General features: G+C 42.6%; 1 long non-coding RNA gene across 2 annotated transcripts in view; it reads left to right on the top strand.

Moving 5' to 3' along the window:
• LOC116599331 overlaps positions 1 to 22071 on the top strand; it is a 52304-nt gene extending 30233 nt beyond the window's left edge. For both annotated transcript variants that reach the window (XR_004289310.1, XR_004289311.1), the window contains 3 exons: positions 16411 to 16498; positions 16940 to 17025; positions 19773 to 22071. This is a non-coding gene — a long non-coding RNA (uncharacterized LOC116599331). The remainder of the gene's footprint in view (positions 1 to 16410; positions 16499 to 16939; positions 17026 to 19772) is intronic.
• The last annotated feature ends 1179 nt before the right edge of the window (positions 22072 to 23250 follow it).

Raw genomic sequence — 23250 nt, 5'->3', positions numbered from 1 at the left:
AGGAAAACATGCCAGCAGATTTCACTGTTTACCCATGAGATATATATCCTGACTGTATTGATAGATACTATTCAAGGGAATGTGGAAAATTCCTTCTATATGTGCACTTCTCTTGCTCTAGCTCATTGCCTAATCCACAGAAGGTACTTAATAAATATTTGTTGGATGGTTGGATGTACATTATATTTTCATTATAACACAAATACCATACTACTTACATCATACTTACATTGAGCCAATAAGGAAAATGCAATCCTCCCTCATGAATACTTTTATGAACATATTTCTGAAGCTTAGCTGACTGATAGGCAACTAGAAGAAAGTGCCTTCTACATCTGTTTTCTATGCCAAAAAGGAATTTTAGAGAATATGGGTGTAAGTCTTTCGAGCAAGCCTTTATAAGTGTATGTGAGTTGCCATTTAGTTTGTTAGCTGTTGAGTTTTGCAATTACACCCATTCAGGTAGAACAGTACAATAAGAGCCCATGAGAATCTTGTGGATGTGCCCCCTTCTCTCCTCTCCACCTTACTGTTTATAGAAGAAATACTAAGCAAGAATCACAGTGACATTGGCTTGCTGGACTTAGGGCTGAGACCAAATAAGGGCCGGCATGTTCTGCATGAAATTTCTAGAGCCTTTCCTCCCAGTGGGAAGACTCATCTGAGGAGTTAGGGGAGAGATAGCTGTGTTGCTAGAAGAGCTGCCAGCAGCAGCTTGGCTTCTTCATGAGGATGATTGAACCTAGAGCGTTGGCATCCAGAAGCAAGTCATCATGAGGGAGAACCATAGAAATGGGGAGGTCACGGGAGCAAAAAAGAATGAAACAAAGAAATGATCCCCCAAGAGGACAGTCTTTCTTCTTTCCTTTATTGCAACTCAGAGCCCTGTATTTACCTTTGATTACTCAGAACTGTATCTCAGGTGTGTCTCCCATGTCACCACATATGCAGCCCTTCAGTCGTCCCTGTCTTAAAAGAACATAGAAGCAAACACAAGGGGTTGGTTCTTACCTTGTATTTCCATTTGGGAATGTGGAAAAGTAATCAACATATACTGGGCATGTACAGGTACCAAGTAATTTTACTTATTCTCCAACTCAGCATGTTTTAGGTGGGAAAATTGAGTATGCACAGGTTAAGTAACTTATCCAGAACGGCCACCTAAGTGATGGGACTGGGTTTGAAACCTTTGGCTGTCAGCCCCTGCTTTTCTGCATGGACCACCTCAAGGCAGATAGGAAATCCTGGAAAATGAAACAAAAAGACATTCTTGGTGATAAGAAGTATTTGGTTTGAAGATGTATTTTCTTACTTCTTGCACTCCTTTTCAGTACAGACCAACACTGAGAGACAATCATTCATATATCTACACTTGAAAGCCCAGGTCCTCTTCCATTTTACCTACTCAACAACAGTGAAGTTTCCATTTCACAGATATGGAGGTCAGGCTCTATGACTGCACGTTTGATATTAAGCAGACCACGAGGCCTCACAGGAGAAATGCCTCTCTAAGTGCCAGATCAAAGAATTGTTGTGGCCAAAACCAGGGCACATTGGTTTTCCTCGTACCCATCTTGACGTTGGAAGGAATTGCACTTGAGCTTGAATTCATTCTAAGTCAATATTATAACTCATTTCTGGGTCTCTTTTTCAAGTAGCTTTGTTTAGTGTTTGAGTGTTTGTCCTTCTCTCTGGATAATTTCTCAAATGCCTTCCATCCTCATCCTTTATCACTGCCACTTTTCCCTACTGAGATTGAATCCCTGGTACAAAAATCATATATTGAAGGTCAGGTACAAGTCATTAGCTGTCTCTGTGAAAACCAAGAGAAACACAAGCATACCACTTCGCAGTATTTGTTAAAACATACTGACACAGCTCCTGGGTTGGTGTCAAGGTCAAGGAGGTCAGCCCACACTTGAGCTCAGGCATTTGAGTTTGTCCAATGAGTCAGCCAAATGGGAATGTTGGGGTTTCTTGGCTGGATGTGTGTCAATATTTCTGTGTATAAAAGATGTCTATTTGCTATACCAGCTTTTGTCATCAAGCTAAACCATCAGCTTAACATGACTAATGCCCTGAGTACACTTATCTTTTCAAGAAGTTCCTTGCTTGCAGGGGCAGATAAATTTTGTTGAATATTTTTTCATCTTCTCTTTTCTTTCCTTGTCACTCCCTGATTATCCACGGTTTCCTTCATGCCTCCTCCGCAACCCCTACAAGAGGCAATATACTCTTTCTTGCCGAGTGCCAGTGCCAGCACACGTGCAGTTATTTCCACACATCTGCCTTCCCCACTAGAGTAGACATTCCATGCACACCCATTTTTCCCTCTTCTGTATAATTCATCTTCAGGTCGCTGGTGCCATACAATGGCTGGCACAAACTAGGCCCTCAACAAATATTTGTTGAATGAATGTAATATAGAATGAATAGAAAAGCATGTTAGTTTATTTTGCCACACATTTGGCTTCACTGAAACATTTGGATTTTTTTTTTTCTTTTGGGTATTTTTCATTCTAACTGCCTCCTTCCTTCCTCAGTCAGTATTTATGGAGCATGTTTGATGTGTCAGGCACTCGAGAATATGCCAGTGTGAGTGAGACATGATCCCTACTGCCTTGGAAGGTCCAGAGTGGGTTGTACAGATTATGTTGGTTCTGAGTCAGGTAGCCATTTTGTACAGATCATGTTGGTTCTGAGTCAGGTAGCCATTTTGTACAGATCATGTTGGTTCTGAGTCAGGTAGCCATTCTGTATGGATCATGTTGGTTCTGAGTCAGGTAGCCATTTTGTATGGATTGGATCATGTTGGTTCTGAGTCAGGTAGCCATTTTGTATAGATCATGTTGGTTCTGAGTCAGATAGCCATTTTGTACGGATAATGTTGGTTCTGAGTTAGGTAGCCATTTTTGGTGAATCACCAATCACTGTGGGTGGAGCCTGGAAGTGGCTCTTTGTGAGAGGATGTAGAGGAGGAAGACATTACCCTGATCTTGAGACGCTCACAGCTTCTGGGGTAGTGAATGAGTACATACATGAAATATGTAAGAGATGCCTATCCTCTTAGTAGTGAGGTATGTTAGAAGTGGCTAAGTATAAAGCAATGACGTCTTTCCCCAATATGAAACCTCCCTGATAGTTCCATCTAGTATATAATTTATATGCAAATAGTTCTTCTGTACTACTATGTGCTCAACACTAAGCCGGGGCTGCACACATGGCAGTGAAGACGAAAAATGTGAGACTTGCTTCTAGGAAGGTGTAGGCCAAGACACAAGTGTCTGACTCATACCTGAAAACGAGAGTGAATATGAGTGAGCAGGAGTGAGTGTACCAGAGAGGAAGTGAAGGGAGGGGCTGGTAAGAAAGACAGAGACTTTCTTCTTCATTCCCCTGGGTCTAGGTTCAAAGAATTCCGAAGATGATGACTTTAAATCCAGGAGTTTTAGCTCTCTTCCTTAGATTTTTTTTTTTTTTTCCAGAAAGAGGTTGATATTGTTGCAGTGACAGAAGGTAAGTTTAGTAGAAATATAAGAAATGTCTAAATAACTCCAGTAATCTAGGTTATTGGAGAATTAGCCTATCTTCAGGTGTCTTGTTTCATTGTGAACTAAGACTTCCAATGAATTTTCATTTAGCCCCTCCAGCCTACTAACCATGCATTATCAACATTTATAAAAAAAATTTTAGGGGCACCTGGGTGGCTCAGTTAAGTGTCTGCCTTTGGCTTGGGTCATGATCCCAGCATCCTGGGATCAAGTCCCGTATCAGACTCTTTACTCGGCAGGGAGCTGCTTCTCCCTCTGCCTGCCACTCTACCTGCCTGTGTGCGCTCTCTCTCTCACTGACAAATAAATAAATAAAATCTTAAAAAAATTTTTTTAAAAGTCTCTTCCTACTTTTACAATGGCTAGAAGTGTTAGGTCTTGGGTTCATTTAGTGCATATTTTCTTGGTATTTATTATATGCCAGCCAGCATCCCAGGCCCTAGAATTCATCACCCTTAAGTCACTGACCCTGTGCTGCCATTGATAATACTGGTTTCTCTTCTGTAAGATATATTTCAGGGGCACCTGGGTGGCTCAGTGGGATGAGCCTCTGCCTTTGGCTCGAGTCATGATCTCAGGGTCCCGGAATCGAGCCCCGCATTGGGCTCTCTGCTCAGCGGGGAGCCTGCCTCCCACTCCTCTCTGCCTGCCTGTGATCTCTCTGTGTGTCAAATAAATAAATGAAATCTTTAAAAAAAAAAAAATACTGACCTAATGCTTAAGGTGCCTGGGGCACAGGCTGGGCATGTTCACATGCATCATTTCATTCCCTTCTCCCAATAACCATGGGAAATAGAGCCCATTATTCTGATTGTATATATCAGAAAATGGGGGCTCTGAGTGACTAAGAAGTCACCCAAATATTTAAATAGTGTACAGAACACTTCAGTACAGATCATTTGACTTTAAAGACAGTACCTTAAGGAGAAATCTCAGAGTATTCTTATTAAGACTTAGAGCCATGTCTTGGTCACTCTAAGAAAGTCTCTTCCTACTTTTACACTCTGAACACTAAAGGAGGGGTTAATTTGGTTTTGAATTTTGTCCTCTAACCCTCTGGGATTTACTAGTGGATGCTATCACTTGCCATTTTTTTGGCCTGCTACACTTTGAACATGCTAGAGAGTCCCTCTTCAACTCAGCCATCTGTGCTCTTGGCTTTTAAATTCCATGAAAATGACTGGACACATTCTTCTTATTTCATCCATACCCATGGCCAGAGGGAGACATTCTATTGGCTCTTTCTGGTAATCTTTCCTAACACTGTTTGCACTATCTGTTCCAAGGTCTTCATACCCTTCCCTTTCCTGTGTGTGTGTATTCTCTATATGTATTTTCTGTATTTTCTCATAATCATTACATTGTATTAATGTAATTATAACACAAATGTATTAAAATATTAAAACCGCATTTTTTAATCACTAACAACCATCACCCAGAGAATGTCCTTAACTGTTGATTTTAGTAATTAAAGGATATTATAAAGAGCAAGCAAATAACAAGAAGCTTCTGAATTTGAAAAGTATCCAATAAATAGAGCAAAGACCTACCAGCTGAAACGGGGTTTGGATTGTCCATCTCGTATGGCTGACATAGCGGCCTACCTAAACACAATGGATTGGATTAGTCCCGGGCATAGAATTTCGCAATTTAAGGAGCATTCAAGAGCCAACCCTTACACCAGAGAGAAGGAACTAAACTCTGAAAAGGTTAGTGATTTGCCCAAAGTCAAACAGGAAGGCAGCATGGGATCTAAAGCAGTGAATCTCAAAACTTTTATCTAACCAGATTGTTCCAACGCAGATTTCCTAAATCCCAGTCCCGGTTACTCAGATTCAGATCAGGAGTGGGACCCAGGAGTCTGCATAATTAACAAGCTTCCAGGATGATTTGGCAGCTGGTGGTCCTGAGGCCACGCTTTCAGGAACACTAATCTAGACTCTCTGGCCTCGAGACAGTTTCTTCCCAAAGGACTGTGTTGCCTCCCTACATTAGAAAACATTGCAAGCGGCACAGAAGACTCTCTGATTTCCATTAACGCTCTTATTTCCTGCCTCAACAGTTAATTCCTGATTGCGTCGTTTCACTGAGTAGGGTTCCTTCCCTCACACAGCCCCCATCATGTGCCAGATGCTGTGCTAGGAGCTAAAGATATACAGATTTGAACCCAGCTCTGCTTCCAAGGAGCTCAGACTTAGCAAGAGGAGTAGCTACCGCGTCTTGAGGCCTTGCTTTGGATGTGCTTCTCACGCAACCATCTCTTGTCTCACCTTTAAGCAAGGCTGTACATAATAGCACAATGGTTTGGGAGCCTCTCATATGATAGAATCATACATATTCTCTGCAACTTGTTGAGAAACGGCTCGGAGAGCGTTTCTCAATACCGATGGACCATCCTGCCTTGAACCACTGCCGTCTTGATGAGTCTCCAATTGTTTCTGTTTTCTCTGACTACAAATATTCCCACAATGGATTCTGGAGTAAATATCGTTATCCTCATTTTACCGTGTCCAGCGTCACGCATTGGCAGAATTAGGATTCCAGTGGAGGCCTGTGTACCTCAAAGAACACACAGTTCTTTCTTTTCACTATTATGCCTTTTAGTAATTGCAGTAGAATGGCTTTGGTGCTGGTTGAAGTGGGTACCATGGGATCCCCAGAAACCTAGCTGCTGATGGAACCTCGGGCAGGGTCATCTGGGGAATTGATATTTGAGCAGAATCTAGAAGTCTTATGAGTGGAGAGGAAGAAAGCCATCAATCATACCTATTGATCACCTACTAGGGAAAACCTGTAATACACACTCTGGGAGAGGTTCATAGAAAAAAAAAAAAGACATGCTATTTGCACACCCAGATCTAACAGTGGATTTGTGGGTGCGGGTGTGCCTACACGTGTGAAAAGTACTAGAGTAATAAGCGAGTGAGAACAGTATGAATAAATACCTACCTCATTTGGCAGCCGTGGCAGACAGCTGGCCATGAGTAGGCCATGGGGTCCTGTCTATGTGGCATGCCAAAGAAATTTGCCCTCTTAGTGGCTCAGTTTCTCCTTCTGGAATGAAGAAAGTACCATCTAGTCCCTGCGTACTTGACAGGGATGTGACAAGGCTTGGTTAATATCTGTAAATGTTTTGAGCTCCTCTGAGGTGTGTGTTCTGTAAATAGGAGATATTAATAGCCGCCGTCAGAACTGAAACAAAAGTGAACCGGGCTACAGCCATTTTCTAAGAAAGAAACACAAATGGCCACAAAACATGAAGCCCACACCGGGTCCATCACATTGACCCTTCTTTAAAAGGCAGCCTGGATCTCATAGTAGACATCCCTACGGCTCAGGCCCTGATCGCAAGTGGGAAAATTCAGGAGACTGGCTGGATTTTCCGACATTTAATTTCCCAGCTGATTACTATGATTAAGAGCCCATCTGGCACAGCCCGTTTGCAAGGTATGTGTGAGCAGGGAAGTGGGACTCCAGTAAAGGCGGAGATCCAACAGAAAAAAAAAAAAAAGAAAGGCAAGGCATGGTGGAGCCAGTGCCATTTTGGAGCTCTCTGCTAAGATGTTTAAAGAGGAAATTTCATTGTATTAGCATCAGTGAGGCTGGTAGGCCATATGCTGTAAGAAAGGCAGTTAGGGAACAAGGGTTTCTCTTTCTCAGGGTTTTTATGTTAGCTTAGTGTGGATTTTGTGGTGCCTTTGTCTGCTACAGGTCTGGAGGCTGTGAACCTGTTAAGAAGAAAATCCAGCTCTGGGTTTCAGTGGCAACATACCAACATCTGTGCCTGCAAGTTCATGGCCGCTAAGTAGGCAGTGGCTGGGGAGACACACACTTACACTCACGTATTGTGGTGGCGGTGAAATTTAGGACAAGGGGTTCCTTGCTCCTAGACCTCCAAAGGAAGCTCTGGGCAGGGCGTGGAGGAAGCCATATGTTAGCTCTCCCATCTTCGTGGCCCCCTCAGCATAACTACGCTTTCAGATCAATTCACAGGCAAGTCAGTCTGGTAAACACTAATCGGACTTACAGATGTGCAGAAAAACCAAGGTTAGGACTCTCAGCTGAACTCCCGGATGGAGTTTCTTTTAATTCTCTCTTACCCAGGGGATTCTGTGTAAACCCATTCCAGACAGATTTTTTATTGTACTTTATTTCTGAGCTCTAACGAGGCCTTCCCTTTGGGGGTCAAGCCTCCAAGTCTCGCTGAAAATTCCTACCTCAGAGGTAGAGGCTTCTGAGTCCTATGGTCACCACTTCTGCCGGAGACTGAGGTCCACAAGGAAAACTCATCAGTGACTTGATCTTAATCCCTCACTGTGTGTGCACAGGTCACTGAGGAACATCTGGTGGGCTCGACCTTTCATGTCCGTTTGCCAAATGGATTCAAGTGGGGGTTACTGGAGGACCCATCTGTAGGCCTCTGTGGTGATGGAGGGATAGGCTAGCTAGTGGTCTGACTTGTAAGGAGAAGGATCTGTAAGCCTTATCTATTTCACTCAGTCTAGAAAGGATTGATGACCTCGCCTCCCCCCTTTAATGGTTGGAAGATGTCCAGCTTTACAGGCTATCATGCTGAGTTTCTTTGGGTTGGGGCTAGGAAGGTGTCCTCCACCTCCCCTCAGAAATGTGAAAATAAGTTGGCTTTTCCACAGGTTGGAATCAATACCTCATTGCCCTTGGGGAGGTTCCCACCCTCTCTCTCAGGAAGGTGGATTTCACAGCCCATAATGTGGAGTTCAGCAGAGAAAGCTAGATCAATAGGAGTGAGAAAGTCTCTGATGTGGTCCCCTTAGGCTTCCGTTTCTGAAAAGGGACTTTTACTTTAATTTACTTAGACCATAGACTTAACTTCTACCTTCTTGCGGAGCAGAAGTCCATTAGCAAACTTCTAAATTACAGTGAGATCTTATTTACAATGATAAGGCTTCCTCAGGGCCCAGGTATTTCTGGTGGGCTCTGTCTGTTGCTCAGTATCCTGGATAAAGGGTTGGTCTGCTGATTTTAGGCCCTGTTCAGCCAGAGCTGTCTAACCTCCTCAAAGGAGGGAGCCAGACTAAGTCAGTGAGGCAGGATGGCAAGTTCCTGTATCTCATCACGGTGTCTTCTCCTTGCCCCTGCTTGCCCTCACCTGGGACCAAGAACCTTCCAAGCTTCCCAGGATAAGTAGCAGTGCTGGTCTGGATCAGGTATATTGTCTGGGGAGAAGTCTTTGTTCTAAAAGGTGTTGTCTCACATAGAGATTCTGAGGAGAACCGAGGAGAACCAGATGAGGATAAATGGATTTTGCATCCCAGGCTACACAGAAACTACTCTTGTTCATGATCTTTCTTGCCTTCAACAGAGACTTAGCCATCAGATTTGCATCTCTCAGTGACTAGGAGAAGAGGATGGCAGTTGTTTTCGTTAATTTTTTTTTCTTGGACCTTTCTCCAGTAATTTGGAGTGTTATCTAAAGATTGTGTGAATAAGTTATAGGAGATAAAAATCTAACCAGACTCTTTTATGATTAGCTAGAATGTCCAGAAATTATATAATAATAACAATAATACTTTCTGGGAATCCCAGAATTTATCACACAGAGGCTCCTGAATAGCACCTTCCCACTGTCATGAAGAAGTCAAGGAAATGTTGCTCCAAGAGGAGTTTGGGGTGAGGCGGGACTGGCAGATATTAGTGTATGTGCCATCAAACTCTTTCCCTCTTGGCAGTGATAACTTACTAAATGCTCATAAAACTCTTTCCTACTGAGGTCAGATAGGATTTCAGAATCTTTTCAAGTTTGTACTCCAGACAGCCCCTATGAGTCGGTCAGAGTTGGCATAAAGGACTCAATTATTAAAAAAATAAAAATATGAACTAAGTGACATCTTGCATTCTTCCTGGCATAATTAACATGTTTCAAGAAGGAATTTTGGACTCGTTCTGTGGCTTTGCCAGCCTTGTCTGCTTACAGATGGTTTAGATGGGATTCAAGATTCAGCTTTCCACTTACCCCACCCATCCCTGTCCACCACCCCAAAAGCATCACACCAAAAAAATGGGAAATATGATCTTGCTTTTATGAGCCATGAGGTGATGTCTGGTCCATATTAAATGTCAGAAATAAATTATTTATGGGAGATGAAAATACAGAGACGTGATTATATTATGGATATTAATCGTACCCAAGAATAGCATCTTCACCCCCTTGAATGCTCCCTGAGGGACATAATAGGTTTTCAATTATATGTTATAACCACTTGTCTTGGGAATATATAAAAAATGTGTATTGGCATTTTACATGGGACACTTAGGATGTGATGTCTTCTTCAGATCTTGGATTTATCCTCTCTTCGGTCCCACCCCGTGTGTGAAAACAAATAAAACTTAAGTGAGCAATAACGATGACCCCAGGTAATGGACAGATGGACTGTAGTCCAGGTCTAGATAGCAACCAATATTTTGCAGAATCAGGAGTCTGTGACCTCTCTGTCACTCGTGATCAGAGTTACGGCAATGCACAGTCACCGGGCCTAGTATCTTCTAGTAAGAACATACTGCTGGAGACCTTTCTCAACCTTAATTGACCTCTGATGTCAATTGAGCATTTGGCGGTTTATTCTTTGGGGGTACCCAAGATGGCAGCTGCTAGAGCACTTACGGCCGGGGTTTCCTATATCTTGGGGTTATAGGGAGCATACAATGACTCAGAGACAAGTAAGGCAGAATGAGAAAAGGGACGCCATGAAATCCCTTCAGCCCGACCTAGGACTCTCTCCCCAGTTTGGGGACGGGGCAGGCGGCAGTCTTCATTGTGATGCTGCCATTACAGGAACCCATGAGCTTTAGGAAGACACTTAACTGTCCTCTGTGCCGGTCCTCTGTCCCAGTGTGAAGCAGGAATGCCAGTGGGCTGAGGAGACACAGACTGGGTGATGTGTAAAGCATTTTGCAATCTGAAGCATTAGCTCATAAAAGATGGAGAGGCAAAACATTCTGTTCCTTACCCTGTGCGTGGGGCATCAGACTGAATTTCAGGGTGGAGTAAGGGAAGGTCACTTTACAAAATGTGAAAAAGATGTGGTTTTTGAACTCAAGGCTGGAGATGAGAGATTCAGATGGTACACACACACACACACCCCTATACTCGTGTTAAAAATATCAGTTATATCACTTTATACTTTGAGATGGGTCTGGGTGGCATTATAATTCGCCAGCCAGTGTTAATAGGGCTATTTTTCTTCCTGCATCTCAGGGAACAGACTCATTAGAGATCTTTAAATACGATGTGAAAAGCCATATTTTTTTTAATCTGAAAGTTATCTGAATGAACTCGTTCTGCCTCTGATGCAGGCTTTCTTCCAGGCCAGCCTAGCCACGTCGATCGTGGTTTACTGGTACCCTTCTCTTTCCACAAAGAATTGGCAGGGTTGGAGGGAGGGCAGGTGGTGCTGTAATGAAAGGTCTCTAATATGTTTTCTGTTCTTTGGGGACTTTGAAAAAGCAGCAAGCCACCCTTACGAAGGAAAGCGTGTTTTTGGCAATCTAGACAGAGAAGGGCCCTCCACTGCAGGACCAGTGTGGTTGCACTGATCCTGTAAATTGGTTCTTCTTCTCTTCGATAACGGAGGAACGTGGAGCATCCCAGCAAACATGTCTTCATATTAGAATGAGATAACCTTCTCATTCCCAGCAGGCAGGACACATAGGCCAGCAGGCGATGAGGCAGGATTTCTTGGGCTTCCTGAGCAAATGAAGAAAATGCAGGTGTCCCTCCACTGCCCCCAGGTCAGCCAGGTCACAGGGTAATTGCCCCGTTGCCTGCTGGGAGAGGCCCACCAGGCCCTCCTCCCTCCAGGTTCATTTTTCATTTTGATTGAGTTATGAGGCTTCACGCCACAAAACATCAGAGGTCGTCAAGAACACCAATGATCCCCTCTTCCCTAAAATCCAGGCCTCGGTTTCCTGGAGTTGTTTGGAAGGGGTGGGCAAGCAGAGCTGGTGGCTGGGTTATGTTTTTCTCTGCGAGTGGCAGGAGCGAAATCTCCATCTTGCTAGTTTAAGAGTCGCCTGGCTGGCTGATTTCAACTGAGGCAGAACAGCTTGCTGTAGCTTTGACGTGTGAAGACCAGATAAATGTTGGCAAGAGGAAGAGACGGGAGCTGCGTAGCCTTCTTGGAGCCCGCCGAAGGGACACACCCAGCCCTGCACACTGAATGCAGGTGCTTTTCCCATCCCTTTGCTGATCCTTGTCCCACGTCCACCCCTGAGGATTATGGCTAAAACAGCTGTGGGCTTGGCTGTATGACCCTCACTGGAGCTTTTCTGTTGTGGCTGGTGGACAGACGTTACGAACTTCTCTAATCTGGGAAGGGACCAAACAGATGCTCGTCCTCCAGCTGTCTTGGTGTGTGTCTTATTAATCTGCCCGTGACAGTGACACAGGGACACATGCACCCATACATAAACACACACACGCAGTCACACACACACACGCACAAACACATACAGGCACACACACACTCAGACCTGACTTTGGTTTGCCCCAGCACCCTGAGTAATGACTTGGGCTATGTATTGTCTACTCTCTCTGTGTCCTAGGGAAGATTTTAGAAATTCTAATACAGGAGGCTGAGAAAGGAAAATATTGGCTTCTGCAGTACAAACATCTCTGTCCTGAAAAGAAATGTTAATTTTTCCTTAAATCAAATGTTGACATATATCAGCCGCTGCGAAAGATGTGTCTCTATGGGAGGAAGGCCCCTGCTCCGGGGCAAGGATATCGGGCTGGAGTGTCTCCTCTGAAAGGCTAACCAGTTCAGAATCTGAACAGGTTTGCTTTAGAGGTTTGAGGAATCATTGCAGTTTGCTTTCAAAAGCTGATCTCTCTGGGACCCACTCCTGAGCAGGGGAGCCGGAACAGGGTTCCACTTTGTGGAACCCCTACACTGGCCTTTGTAATGATTCAGGTACTGCTTACCTCTGCAGGGAATACAGGATTTTACCTGGAGGGGCTGGTGGGGGGAGGCAAAGGGCACAGAGAAAGGATGTCATGCCCAGGCGAAGAGGAATTTCAAGTGCTAGGTGTCTTACCTGCTGCTTTCCTCGCTGCTCCCAAAACATGCAGTCTAAGTATTCTTTGTTCAATACCTATGTTTTAAAAATTCCAAATTAAGTCCTCCCTGCAACTAGGCGCACACGCGTGCCTGCGCGCGCGCGCGCACACACACACACACATGTGCATGAACACACACGCCCTTTTAACTCGTTAAGTTTGAAAGATGATGATATATACAAGCAGCGGGCTTTGCCAGTCTGCATGGTGAAGGCCAAGATTAATGCAGGAGGTTGGTGCAATGTTGCCGCAGAGCAGCGTGATCAGAATACAAGATGGAGCAGAGGGGGAAAGGCCAAGAAATATGTCTGTGCCTGGAGTTTACACAAGTCTCCTTAGCAACTTGTCTGAATTTATTTTTCCCTTAATGTGTGTGGGTTTCTTCCAAACGCGGAGTGAAGTGGGAGTCGGGCTTCTAACCGTCCTCGGTTTCTCTTCTCGGAGGGCGGAATTGTTGCAGTTGGTAGCAAACGCTTCTCTCCCTTCCTGGCTCCTTCCCACCACTCCCCCCACCCCAGGACCCCTCCCTCCCTGAGGTGGCTCTGCTCCTTTTGCATTGTGACTTTGTGGACTGTTGGTAGCTTTCCAGAAAGGCTCATCTCTGCGGGGGAAAGGGGGGGCCTGTTTCTGATGGCCACAGCTGTGCAGGTTTCTGCCACGGCCTGGCTGCTTCCAGGACGCACGTTCCTGCCTGTGGCATATGTGTGAACGTGCCTGTTTATATGCCCGGGGGTCACAAAATGGGGAGTAGCTATGGGGCTCCCTTCCTGTCCATGTTATCTCTTGTCATTTTTTTTTTGCCTTGTTCTGCTTTTGCAGCTCTCACCTCTTGCCCCCGCCACATGCACATGTGTGCACACACACGCACACACACACAGACATGCACACATGTGTACACACGAATAGACATGTAGACATACACAAATGCACACCCACCCACACATATACACACCTAAACACAGGCACACTTACACACATGCACACATATATACACATATACACATGCACACACATGCACACACACAGAGGGTCCTATAATTCTAATTATAATATAATATAATTAGAATATAAAGCTATTAGAAGAAAACCCAACAAACCCTGACTTTGAGGAGTCTGTATGTTGGATGTTATGTGCTTGGGCTTGCTTCGGGAAAGACAACCAGGAATACTGCCATGGTTTTACTCACACTGCTTTCTTTTGAAATTACTCTGGGGGTGTAGAGTTGCTGCTTCACTGGAGCCAGTGTCGAATGTAAATCTTAATATTTCTCCTCCTGGCCCCTTCCTCTCTTGAGAGTCAGGGGGAAAAAAAGAAAAAAGAAACCTGGCCAAAACACGTGAAGGTTTGATTTTGGCTCTTTTACAAACAGATGTTGCTTGTCATTCTGTTGTTGTTAAGCAGGCACCAGATTGGACCAAGAAGCAGTGTGTGTGTGAGTGTGTGTGTGTGTGTGTGTGTGTGCACATGAGCGTGTGTGTGCGTGTGTGAAAGAGGGGGAAAAGAAAGAGGAAAAGAGAAGAAATCGATCCTCGGAGAAGTTGAGAGCAAGAAGTAGATAATGTAGATTAATATTTTTTCTTTCCAAACTTCACGGTGGCTAGGACGATAGGCAATCGTGTTCTCCTTGGTTGGTTGTTGTTCTGAAGAAGAGGGAAAGGTGGAACTTACTCAAGGGGTGGGGAGAGCCTGGGAGGGGAAAAGCTGGCCTTTCGTGGGCTGAGAAATGGAGGCTTCTGAGGCTGTTCAGATCTTCCTCTGAGTAGATCTATGCCCTGCAGGAAGGCAGAAAGGTCTTTCTGTTGCAGCCGAACCTGGTTTCTCGTGTTTGATGGCTGTAGGCAACCTGGCAGAGGCTCTAGGCTCTCATGTACTTTTCCCCGGAACAAGCATCGCATTGTTACATGGTCAAGGTTCGAGGACACCCTGACTCTTTGCATATTGCTTATCTCTTTTCTCGCAGGGTCCAAGGGATTTAATTGTCAGTTCTTTCCCAAGCCTCTCTGGACCCCCACTTAATTCATGGCTTCTGAATCGCATTGCAGGCTGCTTTCTCATGAGCAAAACATAGCTTTGAAACTAAAAGTGTTAAAGTTGGCTGACATACAGGAAGCCTTGTGCAGTGTATAGTTCATTTATATTAAAGAAATGACAGACGTCTGATCTTTAAAAATCTGTATCTCGTATTTCCGTATCAGAACCAGGGTCTTCTGTGTTTCTGAAAATTGGGGTTCTTTGAAGAAACCCTCCTGGCTTTATTAAGCCATGTAGCTAGAAAGGAAAGTTGTAGCCTGGTGTCATTGTTCAGATTTTAAAGAGGAAGAAAAATTGTCATCCTAAGCAAACTTAACTGCTTTTAAAAGTGAAAGTCGCTTCCTTAGCCAGCTGCACACGAGACAACTTGTTACTGGCAGCCTCCTTCTCTTTTGTTTCTTCGGGTGTGTCGAAAGCAAATTTGCCTCCAGTTCCTCACTCTGAAATAGTTGATCTCTCTTACACTGCTGTTGAGGATGAGCTCTGAGTGGGTTCCAGACTGTTCGAGGAGCGGGCTGCTTTTTTTTTTTTTTGTCATTTAGAAACAAGCTGAGGGCATCCTTTGTTTTTGTCCACTCTTATTTTGTCATACCATTTTCATGTCTTTGTTCTTTAGGTGACCTTGCCACGCCTTCATTTTTCATTTTACATAAAATATTAATTTTTTTCATGCGGGTGGGCGATGATGGTGGGTGTGATAGGGAGATTATCGATATCAATTCTCATTTTCCCTTCGGCCGAAAGGAGCATGAAAACCATGGCATTGCCTGGCCAGTCTCCTCCCTCCGGCTCCCTTCTGGTCAGTTTTTCCTGGGCAGAGAAGAATTAATTCTACCTAAGCTAGCTGGCTTTGGTGACTGAGCCCCTGCAGTGCTCACACGAGAGGCGCTCCCATGCTGGGGTCTGGAGTCCCGGTGGTAGTGTCGCAGGTGGACGGCGCTCACGGTGACGCATGGCACCAGTGAATATCTCTTGGAGCAGCGATTGCGGGATGTGCCTCTTTGTTGAGGTGATTGGATCTTCCTACAAAAAGCAAGGGCTGCAGAGGGTGGGAGAAAGAAAAGACATCAGGAAAACAGAAAAGCCATAGGGAGACCAAAGACTGCCTGTCTCCCCGGCTGCATGATGAATGCCAAAGGGTAGATTTGAGTCTTTTTTGTAGTTGTTCTTTTTGTTTTTCTTTCCTTTTCTTTTCTTCATCCTCCCTCCCTCTCCTTTTCTCTCTGTTTCTCTTTTTCTTTCTCTTTCTTTCTGCCTCCTTTTCTCTTTTCTTTCCTTTCTTCCCACTTTTCTTTCTTCCTTTCTCTCCCCACCCCCCATCTTCTTTCTTTCGCTTCTCTCTTGCCTTCCTTTTTAAAAAGTTCCCTTGAATTGCTCTGTCCCCTCGGGACAAAGGAGGTCTGCTGAGATCCGGGACAAGAGGTACATCTTTAAAAAAGAAGGAGGGTGGAGGGCAGGAAATCTTTCTGTTGGTGTCGTTCTACTGACATCACCATGGATTTGGTGTTCAAGTCCACAAGCCAGGCAAAACTCAAATACATTTTCCCTTTTGCAAGCAGCTGCACAGTGAGTTTGCCTTCCATTAGTAAAGGAACAATGAAGGAAAAGCAAACCCTGCGTCTAAAACATGGCCAATGAAAGAAGGTTGGAATGGAAGCCAAGAATCCTGCTGCGGTGGAAGGGGGATAGACTCATGAATTCTCCACAATAAGTTACTTTACTTCTTTTAACAGCCCCATCAGCAGAGACAAATAATGACTCCTGAAACATTTCAGAATCAAAAAGTTAAAACGGTGTTTCAGTGATGCTACATCTTGCCAGGTAATGATTGCCCAACTTGATTGTACCTTAACCGTTCTTAATTATTGATAGCCTGTCTCTTTCTCATATTTAGCAGATGAGCGGTTTGGTATAAAACATTGGAATTTGTGAATATTCTGAGACCTCACATTCCTGTTTGATCATTTTTCCGGTAAAATCGTTCTCAGCGTTTGTCGATAGCCAGGGAAATTCCAGGAAAAAATGTGAAAGTGACTTATTTGCAGAACCTTTATAGCATGTGTAGTTTTGGAAATTGAGTAAATATAATGTTGCCCAGTGATTTTCTAGACTTATATTTATTTCAGTGTTTGGTGTTCCGTTTTTACCTCATTCCTTAATTAATTCTAATTTAGCTTTATCCAAGAATTGGGTGACAAAAAGAAACCAACCGATGAACAAACAAAAGAGTCTTGATCCACTTAAAATAATTTTATTTTCCAGACGCGGGCTAATGGTTTGAAGATATTGGCCTAGCAAGATGGCAACGAGCTTAAAAAATAGGATTCCCAAGAAGTTACTTTTCTCAGGTAATAGTGTTTTCCCTTAACTTCCCCAAACCTTCCGTTTCCTCAAGCACTGCAAATTTTTAGGGCACGCCTGAGTGCTTTAGTTCTAAAGAATAACTGCATTTTGAACTTGATTTTTTTAAAGTAGCAAATAGCTTTATAATATTCATAGCAGAGCAGTCATGGCATTCAATTCTATGGAATTCAGGAAAAAAAAAATTGAAGTTATTACTTAACAGTGCTTACTTCTTTTGACAATGATTTAGCCAGAACTCATTTGAAACCGTCAAGCACTTTCCTTAAACTCTGTGGCTATCTTGGGTAATTGAATTGAAAAATGTAAATATTAGAGGATTGTCTCTAAAAAACCTACCGTGTGCTCTGAATTCCTGGAATATAGGGCTTGTATAACGAGCATAATAACAATATTGACATTTTAACTTCAGTCCTAGATTGGTAATACAGCATGGCGTTTAATGCAGCTATCCCCATCCGCTGTCCAGTGGCTAAGATTGGAGCTCAGCTAGCAGGATACAGGCAGTTTCCTTTTAGTGGTATTGAAGGACTTCATGCCACTTAAAAATGTTTAATAGCACAAATAATATATTTGCTTGAGAAATTACCTTACTCTGCTTTGCCATTGTTCATAAGCATTCAGCTTGCATTTTCCAACTTAATTATGAGTATTACTATCTAACAGAGCCACAGAATCTTGCTTCATAAAGCAAGCCAAAATTTCCTCTGAAAAGAACTTTTCTTTTCCTCCTTAACACAGAAGGTTCTTGAAGGAGGTAGTCAATTAATACTTTGGAGAAAATACCTCCTTCCGAACAAACCATTCTTCTATGAGTCAGGATTTGACCTATTTTTTCCCCTGCAATCCAGACATCTTCCGATTTTTTCTTTACTTTCTATAATTAAAATGGTGGATTGTTTGGAAGTTAACACTACAAACCATTTGGAATGAGTAGCTTTTCTCTGTCCTATATTTACCAAAAAAAAAAAAAATTTAAATTTAAATTTAAAAAAGAGATGCCCCCAGTTAAAACATAGCATCACACTCCTTTCTTTGAGGTTTGACTATGCAAATTAGAGATGGCTCTAATTGAATGACTAAGTATAAAACTTGGACAGATTTTATTTCGTTCATTGCAAACAAATACTGCATTCCGTCTTTTTAATAAACCTGATAATAGTAGCTAGTCCTCATCACTTTGGAAGCCTGGAATGGTTATTTTCCACCCGAATGGGAGTTCCTCTGTCCCACATGCTCCTACAACCCTTCACAGTGTGCAGAGTGCCCATCCTCAAATGCTTCTGGACCTGTGCCTTTGTCAGAAAGATCAAAGGAAAAGAAGAGGCTTGGGGTTCTTTTTAAGATCTTTCCTTTTAGAAAGGAAATCAGCATTTTAGAATGAAGCCAAGACCACTTGGAGGTGATTGGTTTGGACCTTACTTAATTCCACTTGCTATCATTGTTGCTTTGGATCTGAAAGTCAAGCCACAGAGTTGCACGAAATTCTCAGTTTGGGGAACCTTCACCGCATGAATAGGCTTCCAGGAATCCTACCCAAGGCTCAGTCCTAGTGAAGTAGGCAGATGATGGGGTATCTGAGAAGGGTCACGTCTCAGGTCCTGTTGGTCCCTGCTGTTGGTTGGTTTTGTGTTCTCTTGCTTCCACCTTTCAGTATGTGTGCATAAGGGCCCGCTCTTTTCTCTAAATAATCCCCAAATTCAGCTTTTTTGTACTTAGTAGAGCCTCCCAGAATCTTGAGGAAGTCTCATGCTTATGTCACGGCAAAGGAAGAGAATTTTTGTGAAAGCCAGGATCTATAGACATCGCTTAACAAAAATTTAAAAGTTTCTTCTTAGGTTGGGTGAAGGATGGAGGCATATGTTTTTCCCAATATCTAGGGAGGGCGATTATTTTGCTTTTTATCATGTGTCCTAGAAGTGCTTATGATTCAGACTGTGCCTTTAAGAAAATTCACAAAAGGAGCTGTTAATAAAGCTCCGTGGTCTTGGATGTCCCATTTTTATGTGTAGAATATTGGCTTGGGAGAAAGAATGCTCTATTGACAAATGTAATCATTTCATAAGGCTTCAGAAACAGATCCATCTTCATATCCTTGAATAGTTTGGGGGGACAATTACACAACTTCTTTTCCAGTTCAGATTTTATAATATATGCCCAAACTTGTTCTGTGTTAGTGTTGGGACCAATAATGGGGGTGGGGTAGAAACAAAAACACAAACTTCTCCTGAAGATGAGTCTTCTCATTTAATATAGCTAGAAATCTCCTCTAGAAGACTTTTCAGAAAATACTTATCAGCCTGTTGGTGATGCTTGTCAGTTTATTCCGCCTGTTTTCCAAAATGCAAATAGAAGGGAGAAATTCACCATCATTTTTCATGTAATTACAGGCATTTAAAGGAAAGAACTTGCACTTGGGATTTCATGTCTTTCTCAATCTCTGTCTCTTTTCTCTCTCTCTTACAATCTGATACCGCTTTGGCCATATCGTGTGCTAAGGTCTGACTAAAAGAGCCTTTGGTAATATTAAACAGTCACCTGATGAGATTTACCTAAAGCCAAGTGTATCTGTGGAATAAGTGAAAACAGAGGGACCTGTGTCGGGGCGAACACAGATGCTGCTGCTTAACCTTTGCCCTTCTAAGAGCAGGATGAAGTCTTTCCATTTTGGACATAAAACACTAGAATGGCAGAATCTTTGATTGGACTAATGGCTTTAACGTTTTATTTTCAGACATCTCAAACCCCCAAACGAGAGAAGATACTGAGGCCTGTTGCCACAAACCCGTAGATCCGAACTTGTGGTGATAGTCCACACAAGCTTGTGTCTATAGGTATGTGTCTGTTAGGCAATCTCACAGACCGCGGGTTTTGCCTGTATGCCTACCCAATCCCCCTTCCCATCCCTTTCATGTCCTGTCTTCCCCTTAGAGTCCTTTAAGAGTGGTAGAAATGGAAGGAAGGGCTGGTACGGGAGAAAGGATTCCTTTTGCTCTGAGATGGCTGGGACTCTCCAGTCATTAATTTATAAGCTCGCCCTCAATTCCCTTCGCTCTTCAACTATTCTCAGCTCTCAGATTGAGAGATGGGGCTCACGGGTGAGGCAGCAAGGACTTTGGGGGCCTCGGCTTACTATTGAGGGATGAATAAATAGATACCTAACCAAGGGTCTGTTTTGTTTCCTGTGGGCCTAATTGTTTTGAAAGTTACTGTGATCGTTTTTGGAAAACGAAGCTCCCGCCCTAGACCCATCTCACCCTGGCTTGACTCGTACCTTGCGGCCATTCTTTCTCCCTCATTGTTCTCGAATCCATCCTTATCTTTTAAAATAAAATGAACCAGGGGAATGGATGCGCTGAAGTCTTTATACTTCTGTGCATAGCCAGCACTGTAAGAAAAAGAACTTTTTTATAAAAAAGAGATAGCCTGTTGAGGTCTAACTTCATAGTTGGCTAGAGTTGTAAGTCTTCACATGTTTAAGAGGCTGGAATGAAAATAATTTTATCCCCTTGCCTCTTAAATGTCACCATTGTGCCAGGATTGGAAAGCCAAACTGACTGCAGATCAAAGCAAAAGTGGCTATATTTGTCTCATTCCAACAATGTGAGCTGAGGAGTCTGTAAACAGAACCCAGGGTGAAAAGTTGATCAGATTTGGATGACTCTTAAACTCTTGCATTCCCTTCTGGTCAAACATGGTGCCAGGAATTCCCTTTTAGATTGTTTTATTTTGTTTTGTTTTGTTTTTGTGTGTGTATGTGCAGACTCTTGTAACCAGAAGGGTCAATATAAAGCAGTTACTGAGTTACCAGTGGCAAAAAGTTTGAAATGCGCATGATAACATTTTATTTCATTAAAAGCTCTTTTCTCTTCAGAGCCACACTACTCTGGGATGGGAGAATTCTTTTCTTCTATTACGTACATAAAAATGAAATGTTGTCTGTTGAAATTGGGAAGGTGTAGGTACAGATCCCATATGTTTAAGGAGGAGAATGGAATGTTCTGCAAACGCTCCACATGGAGGATATGGTGTACATACATTTCCTTTGTGTTTGCTTGGCATAGCATCGAGGAAGGCTGTAGACCTCAGCTGCCAGCTTGCCGAGAAGTCATTACTTCATTATGGAATGATAGAACATGACATCCAGAAGAGAAAGATTGTCCTCATTGGCATGTATCATGTATAATTGTTTGCCCAAGGCCTTGATCCACCCACTAAGCCAACAATCTGCTTGGTTGGTTTTACCTGCCTCTTTGATGTGGTGAACTTAGAATGGATAAGCTGCTAGCAAATTAAACTTGTACTTTCCCTGGATAAACACTTATCTTTGATAAAGGCAAAATCTTGTCTCTACTCATCATCCCTTTAACCTGCCATTAAAATGTATTACCAGTGGGACCAATGGAGTTCATGAATCCAAGGAGACGTTGGGTTGCCTATAGTCCCCATACAAAGACACCAGAAAGACTACAGGTTGGCCGTGAGGTGGCTGCCAGGTTGTTTTTTTGAAGGAGGTTTTTAAGACCCATTACCCCAAGAAAAAAAGATTATGGGGAGCAATCTTTTCAAGGTTTCTAAAAGACCTAAGATATTATTATTTGATTCATCTGACTAGAAAATATTCTAGTGGAAAACCCAAAGCCCCTGGGCCCTGGCCACAAGAAACAGGATATTAAATATTTTACATGATGATGCAATTCAGTATTTTTCCCCTCCTTCCAGGTCCATGAATGAATGCTTCTGTAGATATTAATTATTCCTTTGGGGCTCCCTCAGAGTGGACCAAATATTCTACAGGAAGCTGCAGAAAGTAAAATAATTTCAGGTCTTCCCCAGAAAGACTCTAAAAATATATTTCAGTAGTCTGTGTTGCATGGAGGTATACAGAGAATGAGTATAAAACAAAGTAGTTTTATTAAAATCCTCAAATTATCAGTACCAAAATACATTTATGAAGCTATAGCACCAGGATATTGTGTGTGTGTGTGCGTGTGCGTGTGCGTGTGTGTGTATATCTGTGTGTGTGTGTATGTGTGTATGTATATATATATATATATATAGAGAGAGAGAGAGAGAGAGACAGGAAATTATGATTCTTATTCCAAGCATTTGATAAAGGAATTCAACCCTCATCACCAGAGCAGTGGGAGGTGCTGATACTTTGTTTTAAAAGAGTTTCTTGTTTTTATTCCAAAATAAATAAATGGATTTTTCTATGTGGGAAGAAAATGGTAGGTATGGGAAATAACTAACTTGAATTTAAATTTAATATAATTCCTTCTTTTTCAATGTGCTTACTAATAACTCCCTAGTACCTGTTTGGTCCTATGAATCTTTGTTGGCTGTGTATGGTATTTAACCTCATCTGATGTACCCTAGCCTCTCTAATTAAGATTTTTTAAGCTTTTATGCCTGAAATAGTGTTGAAATTTTACAGAGAAGTCAATATGAATGACTCTAAAAATTTCAAAGTTTTATCAACATCTAACACGGTGCTCAATAAAGTAAGGTTAGAAGGAAGTTTCTTGTTTCTTTTGGGATAGCCATATGGCAAGAAAAATTACGAGATTCAATCACTCATTCACCCAGCAGAGTTTTATGAATGCTGACAGTATTCAGTACTTTGTAAAATGGCAAAGATATGACTGTGACTTCAAAAAAATGGTTATTTGGTGAGGAGCCCCTTTGTAGAATTTCATGTCAGTTACCAGAGGACTTTTAATGAGTCACGCTTTACTCCTAACAGTTGCCCAGCTTCCAAATACCTAATCAGGTACAGAATGTGTTTACTCATGGGGAGTCCCCCCCCTCCATTATCTCAGACATCTGTAGCATTGTTTGAGACTCACCCTCATTTCCTTTATGGGGAGTGCTGCTGCTAGCACTTCAGACCTCCATGTTCAACAGACGGAGAGTCTGTAATATATGGATTCCGAATTATCTTTGGAATCTGGTTTTGAAAGTTAAAGTGTTTAATAGATTGTCTCTACCTAAAGATATATAACTACTGTTCTATAAATGCTACTTATTTTATTTTTTACTTCCTTCCTTCAATAAGACTTTTTATGACATCATTCCATATCATAATTGCATGTTGTTATTGCATGCCTACAAATATTTACACTAATTATGTAAAGAGCCATAATTGCACTAATACATGATAATGGGCTAAAATCAGTGTAAATAAACAAGGAAATTCACACAACCAAAAG

This window comes from Mustela erminea, chromosome 9 (genome assembly GCF_009829155.1).
Source record: "Mustela erminea isolate mMusErm1 chromosome 9, mMusErm1.Pri, whole genome shotgun sequence".
Taxonomy (NCBI): domain Eukaryota; kingdom Metazoa; phylum Chordata; class Mammalia; order Carnivora; family Mustelidae; genus Mustela; species Mustela erminea.
This window is presented reverse-complemented; position numbering and strand designations above follow the sequence as displayed.